The sequence below is a fragment of the Camelus dromedarius genome, chromosome 24, assembly GCF_036321535.1.
Source record: "Camelus dromedarius isolate mCamDro1 chromosome 24, mCamDro1.pat, whole genome shotgun sequence".
Lineage (NCBI taxonomy): Eukaryota > Metazoa > Chordata > Mammalia > Artiodactyla > Camelidae > Camelus > Camelus dromedarius.
In genome coordinates, this window is record NC_087459.1 from 28,435,352 (window position 1) to 28,454,685 (window position 19,334).

The window sequence follows — 19,334 nt, forward strand, 5'->3', positions numbered from 1 at the left end:
ATGGGGACACTGAGGCTCAGAAAGATTAAGAAATTTCTCAAGGTCATGCCATATCCAAGTAGGAGCTGGATTTTTACCCAGCCTGGCTAACCCCTCATCTCAGTCTTTCCTCCTCTACCAAGCTGCCACCCAGCCTGGCCCACCACTCAGCTGTACTTGGGAGCCAGTGAATAGATTCCAGATCAGTTTCTGTGACAGTGTCTGCCTGTCTACAATGGTTTGAACTGCTGGGGGCTCGGATCTGGGACTAACAATCTTCATTGAACAGCTGGGCTTGAATACCAGTCCTAAGGCGATGGATGCATTCTTGCATATGCTGAAGTGAGTCCAGATGGGAGTCTGAATTGAAGAATCATGGTGCTGAAAGGACCCTAGAGTTACCTTGTCTGAATTCCCATCTTTCTTACAGCCTGACAGGGGTAGGGACTTGCCCAAAGCCACAGAAATAATTGGAGACCATTGGCAGTGATGGTGGCTCTCAGAATCCAGTCATCTGGTCAACCTCATTTCTCTCCTATAACCCTTTCTCTTAGGAGAAGAAAACCAAGGCTTGGAAAGAGAAGAGCTTGATCAGAATCACAGGGGTGGATAGTATAGAATTGCGTACTTCCTTGGTCTGGTGATAAATCCGCTAGTGAGTGAAATACTTTTGAGATTGTGCTCTAGGGAAACACTCCTGGCCATTTCTGAACTAGCTGGACCATGGAGTAGGCTGTAGTTAACTAAAAATATACATATTTAATCAGTGATTTGGATTGAATAATGAGGACAGGAACATCTCTACCTTGAAGGACAATTTCCTGTAGGAAAAAGGCACCTGTATTCCTGACAGTAAGTGACTCTGGGCGCCCTGTGGGTAGGGCTGGTGCTGAGTCATCCTTGTGGCAGGTGGCAGAGAGCAATTGTGAAATCAGTGAATGACATTTCTGAAAAAGTCCAGCTCAATTCTGAGCCAGAGGGAACAGTCAGTCTGTTCTGCCCTGGCTGCCTTTGGCCTTACTTCCCACACCCTGCCTCAGCTGTAGGAAGACGCCCTTCCAGTAGACAGTGTCCAAAGATGGTGCCCTCAATGAACCATGCCTCCTGGTACTCATGCCCTCATACAGCCCCCTCCTCCTGCGTAAGGGCTGGCCCTGTGTGCACCAACAGAATGCAGTGAACTTAACTCTGCGGCGTCTAAGGCCACATGAAAAGAAGGCATTGCAGCTCTCACTTGGATCTCTGGGAAGGCTCATCCTGGGGGAAGCCACTTACCATGTGTGAAGTCTGACTACCCTGAGACCGCCATGTCATAAGGAAGCCCAAGCTGGCCACATGGAGAAGTCTGGGGGGTAGAGAGAGAGAGAGATCTGGCTGGGCCCCAGCTATTCTAGTTACCCCACCCGAGGCATCAGACATGTGAATAAAGAAAACCATCCCCACCAACTTCTAGCCCTGCTGAGCCTTCAGGTGACAGGCAGCTCTTGCTGCCACCTGACCACAACTGCCTGAACAACCTCAGGCCAGAACCTCCCACCCAGCTGAACCTGGTCAGCTCTACGGAAAAAAAAAATGATAATGCTTTTAAAGCCATCATGTTTGGGAGCGGCCAGTTATGTTGCAGTAACCATGTGCTGCTCATGCCACCGGGTCCTGGCCCAGGATTCTGCGGTGACGTAGAGGTTTCAAACACCTGCCTTCTCACAAACAGGGCACAACCCAGGCAAACTCTCAGGACCTGGAGAGCCAGCGTTTCCCCCAAAATGGCCCGTCCACACCAGCGGGGAAGCCGCTGAGAGCGTGTGCAGGTGTGATGGAAATCCGGGCAGCTGTGAAAGGAGGGCCTCACTGCCCTTCCCTTCTGGACAGCCCTATGCCCCTCCGCTCACTCTCAGATCTTGCCTCTGCTCTGGCTTTCTGATCCTCTCCCAAGAAAGTGAGGTCAGGAGGCCCCAGACTGTCCCTGTGGGGGATTCACGATGGGTGAGGGCAGGGCTGCCTCTGGGCCCAGGGCCATGTAAACGGTTAACTGGTGGAGGCAAGACAAGCCCAGAAATTGCCTAGACACTTGGATGAAAATATGACGTCGCAATGACATAGATTTGTCTCTTCGAACAGAAAATAGATGTTATACAATACAGTTGGGTATTGTCAACTTGTGAGGTGTGTCACATGTGACCTGAGCAGCATCCTGATCATGTGCAGAGGGACCACATGCTGTCCCTGATGAATATCTGGTTTGAGAAGCAGAGTTAGAGCCAGCACTGGGCCTTTGTGCATCCCTCTCTGGGAGGAGGCAACTGGAGGGCATCCATGCCATTGGTGACAGCAGCGTGGGCTGGATCTCAGCCCTCATGCTCACTCTTCCCACATCCTTGCTGGATGCATTTGCTGGGTGCAGTCTGGGCACTGCACAACTGTCCATGGTAACCTAGAGGGGAGGTTTGCTCCTGCAGTAAGGACTTGAGCAGCTTAAATCTGTCTTTGCTCCCTGAAGCTAGACCTTTGAAGACTCAGGGCTTACCTCACAAGAGAAATCTGACTTCTTGTCTCTTAAGGAAAAAGGCCAAAGGATTCTAGGATGCTGCGGGTCTTTTTGTAAAACAGGCTGGTGATGCCAGACTCTAGAATCAATGGCTTGAATTTCACTTCAGTGCACAAGACCTCAAGTAGCGAATTCACTTAGGCTAAGGTTCTTTGAACTATCCGAGGAAGAGTCAGAAAGCTCAGTGGACCACAAGTGCTAGCACTTCCAGAGGCCAGGAGCCCGCTGGCTTGGGCAGACTGAGGGGTGGCCTCCCAGCTGATCATACCTGGGGTGGTTCAGGGAAATGCCAGGTCTGGGGTAGAGGTCACTTCCAGCAGCTCCAGAGTTTGGCCTCAGCGGTCTGGTGGTGCCAGGGGTCATTAAGTCCTGGCACACAACTCAGGCAGTCCGCCTCCCTGGAGGATCCCCTAACAGCCGGGGTGCGAGTCTCCAGTTAGAGGGAGAACTTTCCCTAGGGACCCCTCACTGTCAGGCCTGTAGCTGACCAGAGGTGAGCTTAGGGATGCCGGGAGGACCCACCCAGGGCTCCTTTAAGACTTGGTCCTTTTAACGAGGAAATCTATGCTCTACTTTTCTTTTTTTTTAATTTCAGCTTTATTGATGTATTATGGACAAATACAATTGTAAGATGCATCATGGTGATTGGATGTTCATATACATTGTGAAAGGATTCTCCCCACCTAGTTAATTAACACATCCATCACCTCACACATTTATCTTCGTGTGTACGTGTGTGAACACTTACATTTGACTCTCTTAGCAAATTTCAATTACACAACACAGCGTTATCAACTCTCGTCACCATGTTCTTCTACATTAGCGCCTCAGACCTTATTCATCTTATACCTGAAAGTTCTTACCCTTTTACCAACTTCTCCGTGTTTTCCCCACCTCCTGCCAGCCCCTGGCAACCACTTTTCTACTCTCTGTTTCTATGAGTTGATTTTTTTTAAGATTCCATGTATAAGTGATACCTTGTCTTTCTCTGTCTGGCTTCTCTCCTTAGCATAATGCCCTCAGGGTGCACCCATGTTGTCACAAATGGCAGGATTTCCTCCTTTCTCCGGGCTGAATAAGATTCCATATTATATCTATCACACCTCTGTACCCGTTCATCCACTGATGGACACTTGGGTTGTTTCCGTATCTTGTCCGTTGTGAATAATGCTGCAGTGACCGTGGGTGTGCAGAGACCGTTTATCTTGTGTTCATCTCCTTTGAATAAATACCCAAAAGTAGGATTGCTGGATCCTATGGTAGTTCTATTTCTAATTTTTTGAGGAACCTCCATACTGTTTTCCACAGTGGCTGCACCAATTTACATTCCCACTGACAGTGTTCCAGGGGTCCCTTTTCTCCACATCTCGCCAGCATTTATCTCTTGTCTTTTTGATGATAGCCATCTAACAGGTTTGAGGTGATATCTCCTTGTGGTTTTGATTTGCATTTCCCTGATGATTTGCATTTCCCTCTAAACTATTTTTTACTTCAATCATTTAGTATAAAAAACACATACTCACAGGGACCATTTATTAAACATTTACTTCTGATCCATTTATTAAACATTTACTTCTGATAGCTACTGTACTTGGGGCTCCTATCACACAAACTCATCTTAATTTCATAACCACTCAGTAAGGAGAGTGGGGGTGGTGGGCAGAGTAATGCTGCTTCCCCTCCCCTCTCCCGTAAAGATGTCCACACACTATTCCTCAGAACCTGTGACTATGTCACTTTATGTGCCAAGGGAGAATTAAGGTTGCAGATGGAATTAAGGCCACTAATCAGCTGATGTTAAGACAGGAGATTCTCTGGCATTATCTGGCTGGGCCCAATGTATCAGAGTCCTTTAAAGCGGAAGAGGGAGGCAGAAGAGGAGGTCAGAGTTAGAGATTTAAATACGCTACCCTGCTGGTTTTGAAGATGGAAGGGGCCACGGGCCAAGGATGCAGGCATTCTGCAGAAGGAGAAAAAGGGAAGTAAAGGAATTCTCACCCAGAGTCCCCAGGAAGGAATGTGGCCCTGTTGACATCTGAATTTCAGCTCAGTGAAACCCAATTCAGACTACTGACTCTAGAACTATAGATAAATTTGGGTTGTTTTAAGCCACTAAATAAGTGGTAACTTGTTATAGCAGCGATAGGGAACTCATATAGTGGGGTTCAGAGAGGCTAGTTACTTGCACAAGATGGCACAGCATTGAGATCCAGTCCCAGGTCAGTCTGGTTCCAGAGACCCTGCTCTTTCCCTCTGCTCCACACTGCCTCCTGCTGGCACTCAAGGTGGCCTTGGCGTGAGTCGGGGGAGAGGGGCCAGCTCTGGGGCACCGGGTGGCTGAGGGAACAGGACAGAGAAGCCCAAGGAGTAGGAAGGAATCGGTGACCCTCTGGCCATGGCTCAGAACAAAGCACTTCCTCGGGTCTTCAGGCAGCTCATCCCTGACACCAAATGAGGACGGTTCCCTGCAGGTCCAGTGTCAGAGACCAGGGCCCACCCATGGCGGGGGGTGGGGGTTTACATCCTGGAGGGTGGGCTGTCTCTTGGAAAGAAGACGCCCCTGGTTTGAATCCCCACAGCACCACGTGGGAAAGGCGCTTACTTTCTCTGAGCCTCGGATTCCTCATGAATAAGAAGGGGATGATGACACCCACTTTCTGCGGAGCCTAAGGCAGTTCCCTCGCCCATGAATTGGTAACTGTTGGCCACTGTGACTTAATCTCCTCCCAGGCGCCCTCCACCCAGCGTTGAGCAGAGTACTTCTTTTTCACGCCCACCAATCATGTGAACTCAAACACCTCCCAGGGTCAGCTCTGTTCCAAAGGAGCCTGAGCATTTGGTCTTGTATTTGTCATTCTCACCCCTCCATTTGGCATCTTTTTGGGCTTTTCCTCCAACTGGAAGAGCCAAAGAGAGATGTTTTGGTTACAGGATGGGACATCGCTTTTGTCCCTGACTCACCAGAAAGAAGCTTTTTAGCCATCAGAGAGGGCGGCCAGCACAGTGGCGTGCCACAGGGCTCCAGCCTGGGACTGGGCCTTGTCACTGGCCGGGTGCCTGACCAGGTGCTGATCAGATCTGTGGAATGTGTTGACTCCCTTGGGGGTTCCCAGGAGAACATGCCGAGTATACCTCCTACAGGGGATGGGGGCCACTTGGTTGAGGGCCAGTAGCTGGGGCCCACTGGACTCTGCTGGGGGGAACATATGATACCTCCGGGCAAGGTATCATCTGGGCTCTCCAGTGGTCTGCTAACATCCAGTAATCTTTGCAAGGAACACGAAGGTGTTTCTTTACTAGGATGAAGCTGAGGTCCTGGGTGTCAGGAAGGCCATTCAGAGTGGGGAGCTGGGCTTGGGCAGGGTTCAGAGTTGGGAGTCCAGGGACAAGGGGGCCTTCTGCCTTCTCACAAGCTGCCTCCCCTAGGTGAGTGGCCCTGAGCCCTGCCGGCGGCCCCACCAGACAGGGAAACAGGGCTGGCATACTGGCATACCCATCCACTCTGTCCAGACTCTGCCTGGAGTCCCCACCACCACTGAGAGCCCAGGAAAAGGGCTCAAGGTGCACTGTCATTCACGACCGGGCCCTGCACCCTTAAGTCCAAAGTCCCCTTCCCAGTGGGGCCTCCCCTGGCCGCACTGTCTTGCCTGTCACCCTCTTGGCCCCACCCCAAGCCTTTCACGTCCCCTTTTTCTCCTTAGCACGTAACACCATCTGACCTATTATATATTTATTTTACTTATTTAGCTTGTATTGTGTGTCTCCCTCCATAGGATATATGCTCCGTGGGGACAGGGACTTTGTCCAGCTTCTTCACCCAGGTACCCATCACCGAAACACAGCGCCGGGTCGGAGGTAGATGCTCAAAATGTATTTGTTGAATGAATGAATGAGGGAGGGAGTGAATGAATAAAGGGAAGCAGTCCTTTGTAAACATGGTTCTCCCTCAGAGGCACCAGTGAGGGCAGGAAAGTGAAGAGACTGATTCCCTCAACAAAGCCGGCAGTTTTAGGAAGTCACCGAGGCAGCTGTGAGCCGAGCCCGGGATGAGAACCAGCTGCGGTCTGAGCTCCGTCTTGACACTTGCCAGCTGTGCGGACTGCGGCAAGCTTTTCCAGTTCCTTCATCTGCAAAATGGGAATGACATCACTGACCTTGGAGGCATAAAGGGCAAAGAAGGGGTGCTTGGCCTCCAGAGACTCTTGGCTGGGGTACCAGGGGTTACTGATGGCTGGAGCAGACGGCCATGCCCCCCATTCTGGAGCAGCGGAGGAGTCAGGAGCATGAGCTGGGCTTGGGTAAGGGGCAGTGGTATGGAGGGTCTGGGGTCCTGGGGTGGGGTACGGGGGCAGGGGAAGGGAGGAGGGAGCTGAGCAAAGGGAGTAGGATCTGGAATTCCAAATGGAAGGATGGGTCTGGAAGGTCAGGAGCCCTGGCAGCAGACTCGGGGCAGGGAGTATGTGTGCAGGAGGTTTAATGGGAGGCGTTAGGGGTCAGCACGGGGGTGGAGGGACAGCAGTGGGGGGCACGACGGGAGAGGCGGGAGTTACAGCCAGACCTCAGCCAGCCCTGCAGGACCTCATTGCTGGGGCTGGCCCTTCACAGCCAGCACCCATCACTCATGGGCACAGGCTGGCCCAGAAAAGGGCTTGGCCTTAGGTAGGGGCCCCTCTTCAGCAGAAGCTAATGGATTACCTTCCCAGACATTGGAGATGATCTTTTAGACCTTAAGGAGACTTGGGGTGGGTGGCAGGGTGTCTATACCAGTGGGTCATTGGGGCAGGGCTGACCTGGCTCCACTGTGGCCACAGGGGCCCCCTCTTCATCACCTCTAGCCATGGTCCCCTGGTCCCCCTTGGGTTCCCCCATCTCCGCCTATCTCCTCGTGCACATCTGCAGGGCCCCAGGTGCTCCCCCAGAGTGGCCCAGGAAGAGAAGCAAGGGCTGGGGTGAGGCAGGTGGTGAGGGAGCTGGGAAGGAGGAGAAGGATCTGGAGGCTGAGAGCAAGCGAGTGAAAAGTTCACAGAAGTCAATGGGGAGAGTACGGCGGCTGGCCGGCTGCGGGAGGAGCAGTGGGTCTGGACTCGGGGTGCCCCCGCTCTGCTGCCTGCCTGCTGTGTGGCCTTGGGAAATTCTCCTCCCTCTCTGATTTGGCTTCCTCACTTGCACAGTGGGGACTTGGGGCAGTGGGGAGCCTCAGAGGAGATGTGGATGAGAATGGCACGCCACGTGTAGACAGGGTCAGCAGGAGGCCTTCCAGGCCCACTGCACGTGTGCAGGAGTCCGCCGGCGCCCAGTCTGTGCTGCCGGCGGTTACAGCTTGGAGCCCTGTCTCTGAGGGGTGGAGAGCCTGCCTCTTTCCTTCACAACACCCCTCAGGAGATGTCAAGGGACATTTGGGGTGGCCCCTAGGGTGGGGGCACTGGTGTCCCTCCCCCACTGTTGAAGCCATGGGGACTCTTGGCTGAGTGTGAGCATGTGAGTATACAGCTGGAGAGCTTTGCCAAAGCCAGAACCAGGAAACAAAACCCTGGGCCCCCAAGGCCTGCACAGCCATTCCAGGGCTGGTGAAAACAGCAATTAGGAGCTGTGTTATTAAAGGCTGCAGGATTTTAATTAACAATGGAATTACCTGGTGGTGGGACCGGGCGAGGGAAGGGATAATGATGGATGGTTGGGAGGCGGTCAGGCCTTTGTTTCAACCTCTCTCAGCAACTGCTAGGCCTGGGGAGGCGGTGGGGCCAGCTTTCCAGTCACTAATAAGGTCCCTTTGCAGAGCCGGCAGGGGAGAGCTGGCCAGAGGAGAGGGGCTGGGTGTGCTCTGAGCCTGCCTAGTCCGCTACTTCCCCTTGCTCCCCTTCCCCTAGCCCCACCCCCAAATTCCAGGTGGGAGGAGTGAATGACAGTCATCAACAGACATTTTTAGGGGGCACCCTCCCCACCAGGGTGGGCAAGGCCTGGGCAGGGCCCATAGGATGGGTGCAGATGTGGGTGCTTGCAGGCAGGGCCAGGAGGGAGATCCCGGCAGAACCCAGGGACCCCCAGCTGCAAGGCCCACAGGGGAGGAGGATACTCCCCACCTGGGTCTCCCACCAGCACCCCAGAATCTCCCGGGGCCTCCTGTTAGACAGCGGGTCCCAGCCCACATATCAGTTAACAAGGATCCTGGAGAAGATGATCCCAGTCGAGTTTCAAAATCAATGAATTTGAGGCCATTGGTTTCCAAACCATTTTTTTCCTTCCCTGACTCAGCAACTTTTGCTTCCTATGAAATGTTACCAACAGATCGACAGCAGAGGGCGCTGTCCAGGCAGAAGGTGCTGTTGGGGGGGGGGTCTGAACCCCTCCCCACTTCCCACTCAAGGCAGTACATAGTCTCTAAGATTCGTTGAGACAAGTGCCATTTCTTCCCCATCTCTGGCACTTCCTTTTCCATCCGGTCCCCGTGAGGTTCAGATGGTGGCCCGAAGCCTTCAGGGCTGGACTAGATAAGGCAAGAGCTGAATTCCTGCCACTGATGAAGACTTCGACCTGAGAAGGACAAAGAGTTTTCTGCCTGACACTCAGGGTAATGAGAGCAAGCTCTGGAGTCAGACTGCCCGGGTCCACGTCCAGCTCTGCCATGGGCTTACCGGGTGATGCTGGCTGGGCAAGTCACCACCCTTGTGTGCCTCGTTTCCTCAGCTGTGAAATGGGTGTGAGGCAGGACTCTGAGAGCTCTCCTCTGAAGACACTGTCAACACCTTACCCAGTCTGTCACCCTATGGACTTTTCTGGAACTCCTTTGTGGAGCCAGCGTTGACAGGGGCCAAGCTCTTAGAACCAGGCTTGTTGGGTAGCAAGGGGTTGGGAGATGTTCCCTGTGACTGCTGAGGAGGTTGGATGTCCTCCTGGGACAGACCAGCTCAGAGTTACTTGACAGAGCAGATGTGACTCTTGCCCAGAGGCCGCCAGGGGCCCTGGAGAAGAGCCGCAGCTGGAAGCACTTAAATCCTGTCTCTGGCTCCTCCCGCCCGTGTGACCTTCGGCAGGACGCTTGCCCCTCCAGAGGGACGCTTGGGATGAAACGGGAGCATATGGACCGAATCCAGTGGGCTGTTCTCAGTCTGCATCATCCTAGACTTCTCAGCAGCCTCTGACACAGCTGACCCCTCTCCTCCCGGAAGCACGTTCTCTGCTTGGCGTCTGAGTCCCTGCCCTGCCCTCTTCTCCCCTCCACTGGCTGCTCCTGTGGACAGGACTGACAGACGTTCCTGTAGGACGTGGCGTTGTCTGAGGGGACAGACCGTCCTTCCAGCAACTCCTGGGTAGTCTGGACAGATCATCCTCTTTAGTTTCTCAGCTGGGGACAGATCTTTCCTTTGGCTCATCCTCTGAGGTCTGGATCTGGGATGGGACTGTCTCTAATTCAGCTCTAACTTTCCCGACATCAAACAGCTCTCTGGACTCAGCATCAATGTTTAATAAAAGTTTTCTAAATGACTAATGAGGCGTGGAGGGGGGCTCAGATCGCTCCTAGGACATTCACTGGCTAAATAAACTTAAATTCATAGTGCTAACTGGAAGTGGTGCCTGGAACCAAGGTGTCGCTGCATTGAGTGTTCAGTACTGTAACAGGAGTGTAAGCAGCAGTAACACCTTCACTGTTTGCTAAGCACTTTCACATTCTTCCAGTTGGTCCTCTGAACTGCTATCAGTCTTTCTATTTTATAGATGAATATTCTGAAACATCGAGATGTAGATCATTCTGCTGAAGCACCCCCCACCCCTACACCTGGAGATGTACTCAAAGAACCGGACAAGTAATTACTGAGTAGATATTTGTGGCAGAGCATAAAAGAAGATTATATACAAACAATCTTCATTATTCATGGATTCCGTATTTGCAAGTTCACCTACTCACTAAAATTTAGTTGAAATCCCAAAGCCAATCCTTGTGGTGCTTTGGTGTCATCCATGGACATCTGTACAGCGGTGAAATTTTTTATTTGCCTCATGTGCACATTCCCAGTGGAGGCTGAACAAGGCTGTGCTCTGCCTTCTTGTTTCAGTTCTCATCCAGAGATGTCCAGAGGATGGAGACAGCAGGTGCAGGACAGCAGGTGCAACGCAGCACAGGGCGAGGAGCTCCAGCTCTGGGCCCCGTGGGATGGGGTTTGAATCTTAACTCTGATACCTGTTAGCAGGGAAGCCCCAGGAAAGTCACTTAACACTTCTGAACTTCATTTTATCTTTTTTTTTTAAATAAAGAAAATAGAGTCTACCAGGATGAGTTATTTTTAGGATTTAAGATTATAATCTATATAAAGGGCATGTGCATGTATGTGTGTGTGTGTGTGTTTCTCCTAGGATTAATGTTTCAGTATTCATTTATTCAGTGGTCACAGCAACTTTATAGAATTTAACTACTGTGAATAATGAAAACTGACTGTGTCTTCTCACATTTACCCAAGAAAGAGGACAAAGGAATTTTGGAAAGAGATACCAATACATGGACAGCAGGAACAGCTGGGAGCTAGCATGCCAGTAGAGGCATTGATGCCACTAGAAACTTCCAGATGAACAACTTTAATCTCCAAACAATCCTCACAAATAAATTTCTAAGGAAAACAAGCAGCTCACAGTCAAAAACTATGAACAATGTAGAACAAAAGCATCATGTGTAAGAACCAACAGGCAAAAAAAAGCTAGCAAAAATGGGCACCAGAAGATATTAACGTTGGGATTATAAACAGAATGTAAAATAACTGTGTTTATATGTCTAAAAAATACACGATCAACTTGTAAATATGAATATGAAATGAACATATTTGAAAAAAGAATCTAATGGGATTTACGCCAAGGAAAATTACAATAGTTGAAAATAAAACAAATCTGTTTTCACAAATGAAGAGGAAAACTAGACACAACTGAGAGAAAAAACTCAGTACATTGGAAGAGAGAGAGATCTAAAGAAATTACTCAAAACATAATGCAAAGGGTCAAAGAGATGAAAAATAAAAAAGAGAAGCAAAGATGAAAGGATAGAGGTCTAATATGTAGCTAACTGAGTTCTAAAAAGAGGTGATAGAATGGGGAAAGTCAGCATTTCAAAGGATAGTGGCCAAGAATTTTCTAGGATCATTGAAAGACTAATCTGCAGATTCAGAAATCAGTGAACTGCAAGCAAGAAGAATTCAAGGCAACACGCGTTGCAACAGATCACCAGGAAACTGCAGAACTCCAAAGACAAGGGCAAAGAGCAAAGAGATCGCCCACAAAACAATGGCAATTAGATCGATGGCTGACTTCCCAACAGCAACAATGGCAGCTGAAGGCAGTGGAAAAGACAATTTTTTTCAATGTGCTGAAATAACTTCCATTGATCAATATAGCAGGCAAAATGATCATCACAGAAACTCAGGTAAGTGTTATTCTGCTTGAAATGTTACAGTAGGTGCTCATTTTGCTCAAAGACTTTACAGTGGCCACAAGCCCCATGTGATTCGGTTACTTGGTCAGCTCTGGCTGCTTCTCATACCCTTTCCTTTGCACAGTCTGTTCCATCTACTCTGGCTTCCTTGCTGTTCCTTGACTGTGCCAGCCACACTCTCACCTTAGGAGTTTTGCAGCAACCCCTCGCTCCACCTGGAATACTCTTCCCGACGCTATTCACAAGTGTTGGCCCAAATGTCACCTTCTCAGAGGTCCACTCTGACCACTGTCTCTTCCCCAGGCATTTCTGACCTCCCTCATCCTGCTCTACTTTTCTTTTTGACATAGGTTTTTACTTTGTAACATACAAGACACTTGATTTGTCCATTTTGTTTATTACCCCTACCCATGCTTCTAGAATGTGAAATCCACAAAGGCAGGAAGTTTGGGAGTTTTGCTCACTGAGGTGTCCCAAATATCTAGAATGTGTCTGGCTGCATAGTAGGCCAGCAAATAAATATATGCTGAATGCATGAATAAGGTCTATATTCGGCATGAGTGGGAGATAAGGAAATTTTCAGATAAACGCAAATTCAGCCAGACCTTTATAAAATGAAATTTTGTTGTGCTTGAAGAATGAAAAGGATCTCCAGTGAAAAGACTAAGATGCAAAAAGGAATGAGGAGCCAACATGATGGTAAATGTGGAGGCAAAAAATAAACATTGCCTGTATGAAATACAATAATGTCTAATATGCGTGTGGCAAAACAGTTCAGCACTAAAATGCTGGTCAAAAATAGCATGGAAATTGGAAGGAGAGTGATTTCGGCTAAAGGGTTCTCATATCTGTCGGCCAGGGGAAATAAGTTAACTTTAGAATTTAGTAAATATGCATGTTAACATAGTTAACATAATGGCTAAAAGAATAGACATGTCATGTATTACTCAAATAAATGGGGACAAGGTGGGACAATGAAATGAAAAAAAGGAGAGGAAACTCCCCTAAAAATGTCAGTCGCTCAGGGTGGGATGTGTGTTTGTTTAGCAGCATTCACTCTGCCTGTGCCCCACCCCAGGAGAGGAACAGATGTCCCCAGACCACTGAGCTTGAGCCTGACCACGTGACCTCCACTGGCCAATGGGCTGTGAGTAGATGCAGCAGGAACAGGGGTTTTAAATGTCCTGCATGATTTGGCTTTATCTCTTGCATCCTTGCTACTTTCTTGCCGGAGAGCCTTTGCTGCCTCTGCCTGGTCCCAGTGAGCAGATTATTGGAGCTGACCCACAATATGGAACAACGGGAAGACCAGGCACAGCTGTAGCCAAACTCAGGCCATTTTTGTTGTTGTGAGACACTGAGATGCTGGAGTTGTCTGCTTTGCAATATTATCACAGTCGCGTCGAATTTAAGGCAAATCAAAAGAAGACAGGAAAAGCGAGGGAGGAAAGAAGCAGAAAATGCAGGTCAAATTAGAAAATATTAGATGGTAGAAATAAACCCAAACTGATCACAAATCACTAAAATATAAATGGACTAAAACTCTCTAGTTAAAAGACAAAGACTGTCAAACAACATTAAAGTAAAATTTAGTCATATGCTATTTGGAAGGGACACATGCAAAACATTAAGGACACAGAAAGACTGAAAAGCAAAAGATGGAAAAATGTTGTTGTAAGCAAATGAAGAAAAGAAAAATGGGGAGGCTATATTAATGTCAGAAAAAATTGCCTTTAAGGCCGAAAGTTTTACTAGAGATAAAGAAGATCAATGAAGAATAAAAAGATTTAATTCACTAGGAAGACAGAAAAATTCTGACTTTTTATACATTAGTAACATAACCTAAAATACTTAAGGCAAGAAATTGACAGACATAAAAGAAAATATGGGAGACTAAAATGATATGAGACAGTTATAATTATTGCTTACAATAATTTATAAATCAAACAGAAAAAATCAGAAGGTACTTAAGAAGATTTAATAGTGTATTATCACAAACTTGGTCAATAGGATACATAGAGAACATTGTACTCAACCAGAGGAGAATATTTATGTTTTTCAAGGGCACAAGAATATTTATGAAAAATGACCGTACATTAGTTCATAAAGTTAACTTCAACACATTTCAAAGGGTGTGTATCATAAGATGATATTCTAGGACCACAATAAAATTAATTTACAAATCAATGATAAATCGATAACCAGAAAACCAGTATACATTTGGAAATTAAAAAAGAAAAATGTCTCAATTTACAAGTCAATCAAAAAATATCCATATTCATGATGTGGGACTCTATGGAGAATGAAAACAAAGTAAATATAGTTATACACATCAATGTAAATAAATCTCCAAATATCATTTAGCAAAAGAAGAAAGTCATAGAAAAATATACGCAAGTTAAGAGTCCAATTATCTTAAGGTCACAAACAAGCAAAATGAAACAATATATAATTTAGGGATATATGTAGTTGTTTTAAAGAAAAACAAAGGAGTGATTAACCTGAAATTTGGAACAGTGGTTACCCCCAGGGGCACACCGGGGGCTTCTAAGGTTCTGGTGATATTCTAGTTCTTAAGCCAGGGGATGGGTACTTGGGTGCCAAATTCATGTTTATCATATAAACTGTACCTGTACATTTAATCCATTCTGTGTAGAGCTGATGTATTTCACCGTAAACATCATTTTCTGATATATTTCACCGTAAACATCGTTCTACCGAAAAAGACTCAGATATGGAACTTCTCTGTGGTCACAAGCCCTCCTCTGGCCAGAAGGACGGTCTAGCTCCCAGGAATAAAGAGCTTCTTTCTAAACAGATCAGTCAGGGTGGGCACAAAATTTGGCTCAATTCATTAGTGGGTAAAAAAATGAGTCCTGTTAAATCTGGTATTTTATTCCCAGATGGTATTCATTTCGGGAGACAGCCTGAGTACTATCACTGTCTCTTATTTGCTGAAACAAACTCGCCACAAATAAGGGAACGTTTCCATCTTGAGCTGCTGTTCCAGCAGCTGCTATTGTGGCATCTCTCTTGCCTTGGGCCCTGTTTTGCCGTCCCTTCTTTCCTGTTGCTTTTCTTCCTCATCTCCTTTTCTTAAGAGTTTCAGAGCTGGAGGAGATTCTGATCCCATGCTGGAATGCTGCCAACACCATCCCAGCTGGGTGGAGACACAGCCTCTGCTTACATACCTCCTCTGATGGGGAACTCACTCCTCCAACTGGGCTTCCTTATTTGAACCCAACTCTAACTGCCTGTAGCATCGACCCATGGCTGATGGCTCAGCCAGTGGAGGTCCCAGACCGCAGTCAGTCTACCTCTCTTCCTTGGACGTTCTGCAGATGTGGGCCAATGGCAGCCTGGTCCTCCCTTCCTCCCACCCCCATCTTCTCCATCTGGGGAAACTTCTTTAGTTTCTCAGTTCATTCCCTGCATCACTGCTAATCTGTCTGAAAACCAGATCTGCTCCCTCCTGTTGCAAACACCAGTGTGGGCTGCGAAATGTTTCTTACAGCTTTTTCAGATTTTGAGTGGATTTGGCCACGAAGAGGGAGAGGAACCAGTGGGAGGGCCGGGAGATGAGTCTGGGGGCCTGGAGGGAGCTTGGGGCAATCGACTTAAGACAGAGCCTGTCTCCTGGGACTGCAGGGTGCCAGCCTGGCTTGGTAGCAGAAACGACTCTGAGGATGCCTGGAGGCCACATTCACCCACCCCTGTGGCCTCTCATTCAGTGAAGACCTTACCCCTGCCCCCCACAGGCTTCCTCTCACACCACCACCCTGGCCGGCAACTTCCTCTCCACATCACTCAGCCACTTCCCCCCATTGTCACACCTCCACCTTATCATCAACTAGAACTTGATCCTTGAAATCTAAACTATATATGTTAAAATTTAATCAAATTAGTAAAGGCACATGGATTAAAAAAAAGACCATAAGGAGGTGCTTTTATAATGAAAAAGCAGTAGAGCCCTGCCCCAGTCCTCCCTGCTCACGTCCCCTTCCTCAGTGACAACCTCTTGCAATTACAGTTGCCTCTTGAACCTCGCAAGCTTGAACCACACAGGGCCACCTATATGGGGATTTTTCCAATAATGACGTATACAGTCACCACTGTATCTGCCAGTTCTGCACCTGCAGATTCACCCAACAGTGACGACCGGTGGTTTGTTGAATCATCTGCGGATACGGGGGGCCACTATGGGACTTGAGCATCTGCGGATTTTGGTGTCTGCAGCGGGTCCTGGAACCATTCCCTTGCGGATACCAGGGGACAACTGCATTTTGTTTTCACTCCTCCCTGGAGATTACCTTCTTTTCCCTAAGAACGCTCTCCCATCACTTGTATTTGTATTGTCAGCATTTTGAGTTGTAGGCAATAGAAACTAACTCTGGCCCCTAAAGAGGGTATAAAGAAAGGGTAGGGCGGGATGGGGTTGGGGTCAGAACACAGAGGAAGGGCTCGTGGTCAGCTGGGGGTGGGGTGATACACGACAAGGAGGAGGTAAGCGTGAGGCAGGTCCTAAAACATGGGACACATTCCCCAGGGGACGGAGCCACGTGGGCAAAGATAGGGCTTGGAGCAGCGATTCGGGGCTGGGGGTGGGCAGGGCCGCAAGGGGGTGGGTGGACAGTGGCCGGAGCCTGAGTGATGGGTTCTTGGTTCCTTTTCTCCTCTCCCCCTTCATGCTGTTCACACCTGTGGGTCTGCCTTAGCTCAGAGCATCTGTAGCAGTGGGTCTCGCACCTGAAAGAGTTATCAGTCTGCCGGGGGCTCGTGAAAACACAGGTTGCTGTGCGCCAACCCCAGTGTTTCTGATTCAGCAGGTTGGGGTGGAGCCTGAGAATTTGCATGTCTGACAGTTTCCCAGCTGCTGCTGCTGCTGCTGCTCGTCCAGGGGCCGCACTTTGAGCAGGGGGGTTGGGTCCACACCTCCCACAGTTCTGGGTCCACGGCTACTTCAGAAGATGTCGCGGTCCCAGCATGGGGCCCTTATCACCTCCTCTCTGTGTCTCTGCTCAGACTGTTTCTCCCACCAGAAAGAACTTTCCCAGTTTCTTCATCTCTTCAATTTGTGTCTGTCCTTCAAGCCCCAGTGCAGCGCTTCCTCCTCCAGGAAGCCTGCCAAGGCCACCCCATGCTTTGTGATCTGGCCTGCCTGCCCGCCCTTCTTAGCACCCACACTCTGGTTTGTTTCAAACCCTTCCAACCAGCTCCTTCCTCCTCCTTAAAACAATTGAATCACTCAAGAGAATTGGAAATACACATCCAAACAAAAGCTTGTACACACATGTTCACAGCAGCACTATTCATAATGGCCAAAAATTAGCAACTATCCAAAAGCCCATCGATGGATAAATGGATAAACAAAACATGGTGTGTCCCTACAATGGGGTGTTATTCAGCCGTGCAAAGGAATGAAGTCGGGATACGGGCTACAACATGGATGAGCCTCGAAAGCATTGCGCTCAGTGAAAGAAACCAGTCGAAGACCAAGTACTATAGGATTTCACTTATATGAAATGTCCAGAACAGGCAAATCCACAGAGACAGGAAATAGATTCGTGGTTTCCAGGAGCTGGGGGAGGAGAAGGTGGAGGGTAACTCCTAACAGGTACAGGTTTCCTTCTGGGGTGACAGAGCTGTTCTAAATTTAATTGTAGGGCTGGTTGCACAACCACGTGAATATACTAAAAGCTCTTGAACCGTATGCCTTAAATGGCTGAATTGTGTGGTATGTGAATTATATCTCAATAAAGCTGTTTTCAGAAAAAAATAGGATGCTAGATGGCTATGTCTTCCGAGCACCGCCCCCCTCTCCCCAGCCCTGGAAAGGCCTGCTGTGGTCCAGGAGCTCCCGCCACCTGGATCTCTGAGAGCAAGTGGCAGCTCAGAGAAGGAGATCTGGACTAAAAGTCAGCAACTTGCTGTGTGTGCTGGGGTGAACCTGTGCCCTGTCTGAGCCTCATTCGCTCTCCCGGTTCCCCCAGAATCACTGAGAAGTAATGCAGGAGGCAGCAAAGGACAGAGGAACCAGTGGTCCCCATGGCAGAAACTGTCTGTAGCCTGGACCCCAGCAGGTCAGGGGTGCTGACGTCCTTGCCCTCCCCGCTCTGATGGGATGGAGGCCACTCTGATATGCTCCGTCTTTTAACATCCCAGAGCCCAGGGCTTTAGGTTCTGAGACTTGAGAATGAGAACAAATTACTGACAACCGAAAGCCCTGGGTTGTTGGTGGTAAGCAGGGCATTCAACTGTAACTTGTATCCAGAGCGACTTTGCCAAAGTCTTTTTTTAGATGATGTTTTCTTAACAACCTACAGAGAACTTCAGTCTCCTCCCCTCCTAATCTCCTGCTTTGCACAAACATGAAATTAATCTTCTAAATACCCAAGCCAGTTCCAAAAAGAAGTGAGCAGAGAGAAAATGTGGGCGAGGGCTTGGGGGGAGCCCCACCTGCCCATTCTCAGAGATCCGTCTCCTGTTTGACTCACAGACACATCGTAACATTCCCTGCACCAAGCCCTCTAAGCCTCTGTCCAGGCTTGCTTGTGTATCTCCAGTGATGGGGGGCTCATTACCTCCAAAGGCAGCTTGTATCTGAAATAACTTTGCCTAGGGCAGAATTCTCCCTCGGAGTAAGCTGGCCTCTGCCCACTTTTGCACCCCTTCCTTGGGCCTAATTCTGCTCTCCGGGGATTTCAGGACCATCACCTTAAGCCATGAGCTTGCTATTGAGCTTGTGTGCCTGGTCTTTAAAGGGAAATGATCCCTTTCTCAGTGTTGGCCACAGATGGGGAAGCTTGTCTCCCCAGATACCTCCCATCTCACTTGGAACACATCCTCTTTCCCCAAACCCTGCCCAAGCTCAAAGAGCATCTTATATAAATTAGGTAAAGGTACCCCTGACTCCAGGTAGATACAGTTTCATGGCAGGGTCAGGGGTTCAGCCCCCACCGATCCCTTAGCCGAGTGCCATTGAGCAGTGAACAGCATACACAACTGTACCAGGTGGCCCTGCACCTTGCCCCCCTTGGGTACCTGGTCTCAGCAAATGGCTCTGTCATGGTGGTGCATGCCAGGTCAAGTTGGCTGGAACGTTGTTTCCTAGAATCCTCTTTCCTCTGGCTGGCTTGAGGGGAAATTTGTGCTCTGAGGCTGTCGTGGCTAGAGGTGAGAGAGGCAGACACAGAGATGCCAGCAGGTTCCAGTTTGTCGTTGCCCTTTCCTCTGCATGTCCTCCCCTTGAGGGCTGCTGGCCCTGCTGGCTCCCAGTGACCTGGGTCTGCCACCAGATGCTTGGCTGTGATCTCACAGAGAGGAAGCTATGAAGACATTTCCATCAACTTCTACACTGGCCCTGGCCTCCCACTCTAGCAGCTCACTTGCTCCCTTGGC

General features: G+C 49.0%; 1 long non-coding RNA gene across 2 annotated transcripts in view; it reads left to right on the forward strand.

The window, feature by feature from the left end:
• LOC116147169 (uncharacterized) overlaps positions 1-6,568 on the forward strand; it is a 55,149-nt gene extending 48,581 nt beyond the window's left edge. For both annotated transcript variants that reach the window (XR_010377620.1, XR_010377619.1), the window contains exons 3-4: positions 6,298-6,345; positions 6,475-6,568. This is a non-coding gene — a long non-coding RNA (uncharacterized LOC116147169). The remainder of the gene's footprint in view (positions 1-6,297; positions 6,346-6,474) is intronic.
• The last annotated feature ends 12,766 nt before the right edge of the window (positions 6,569-19,334 follow it).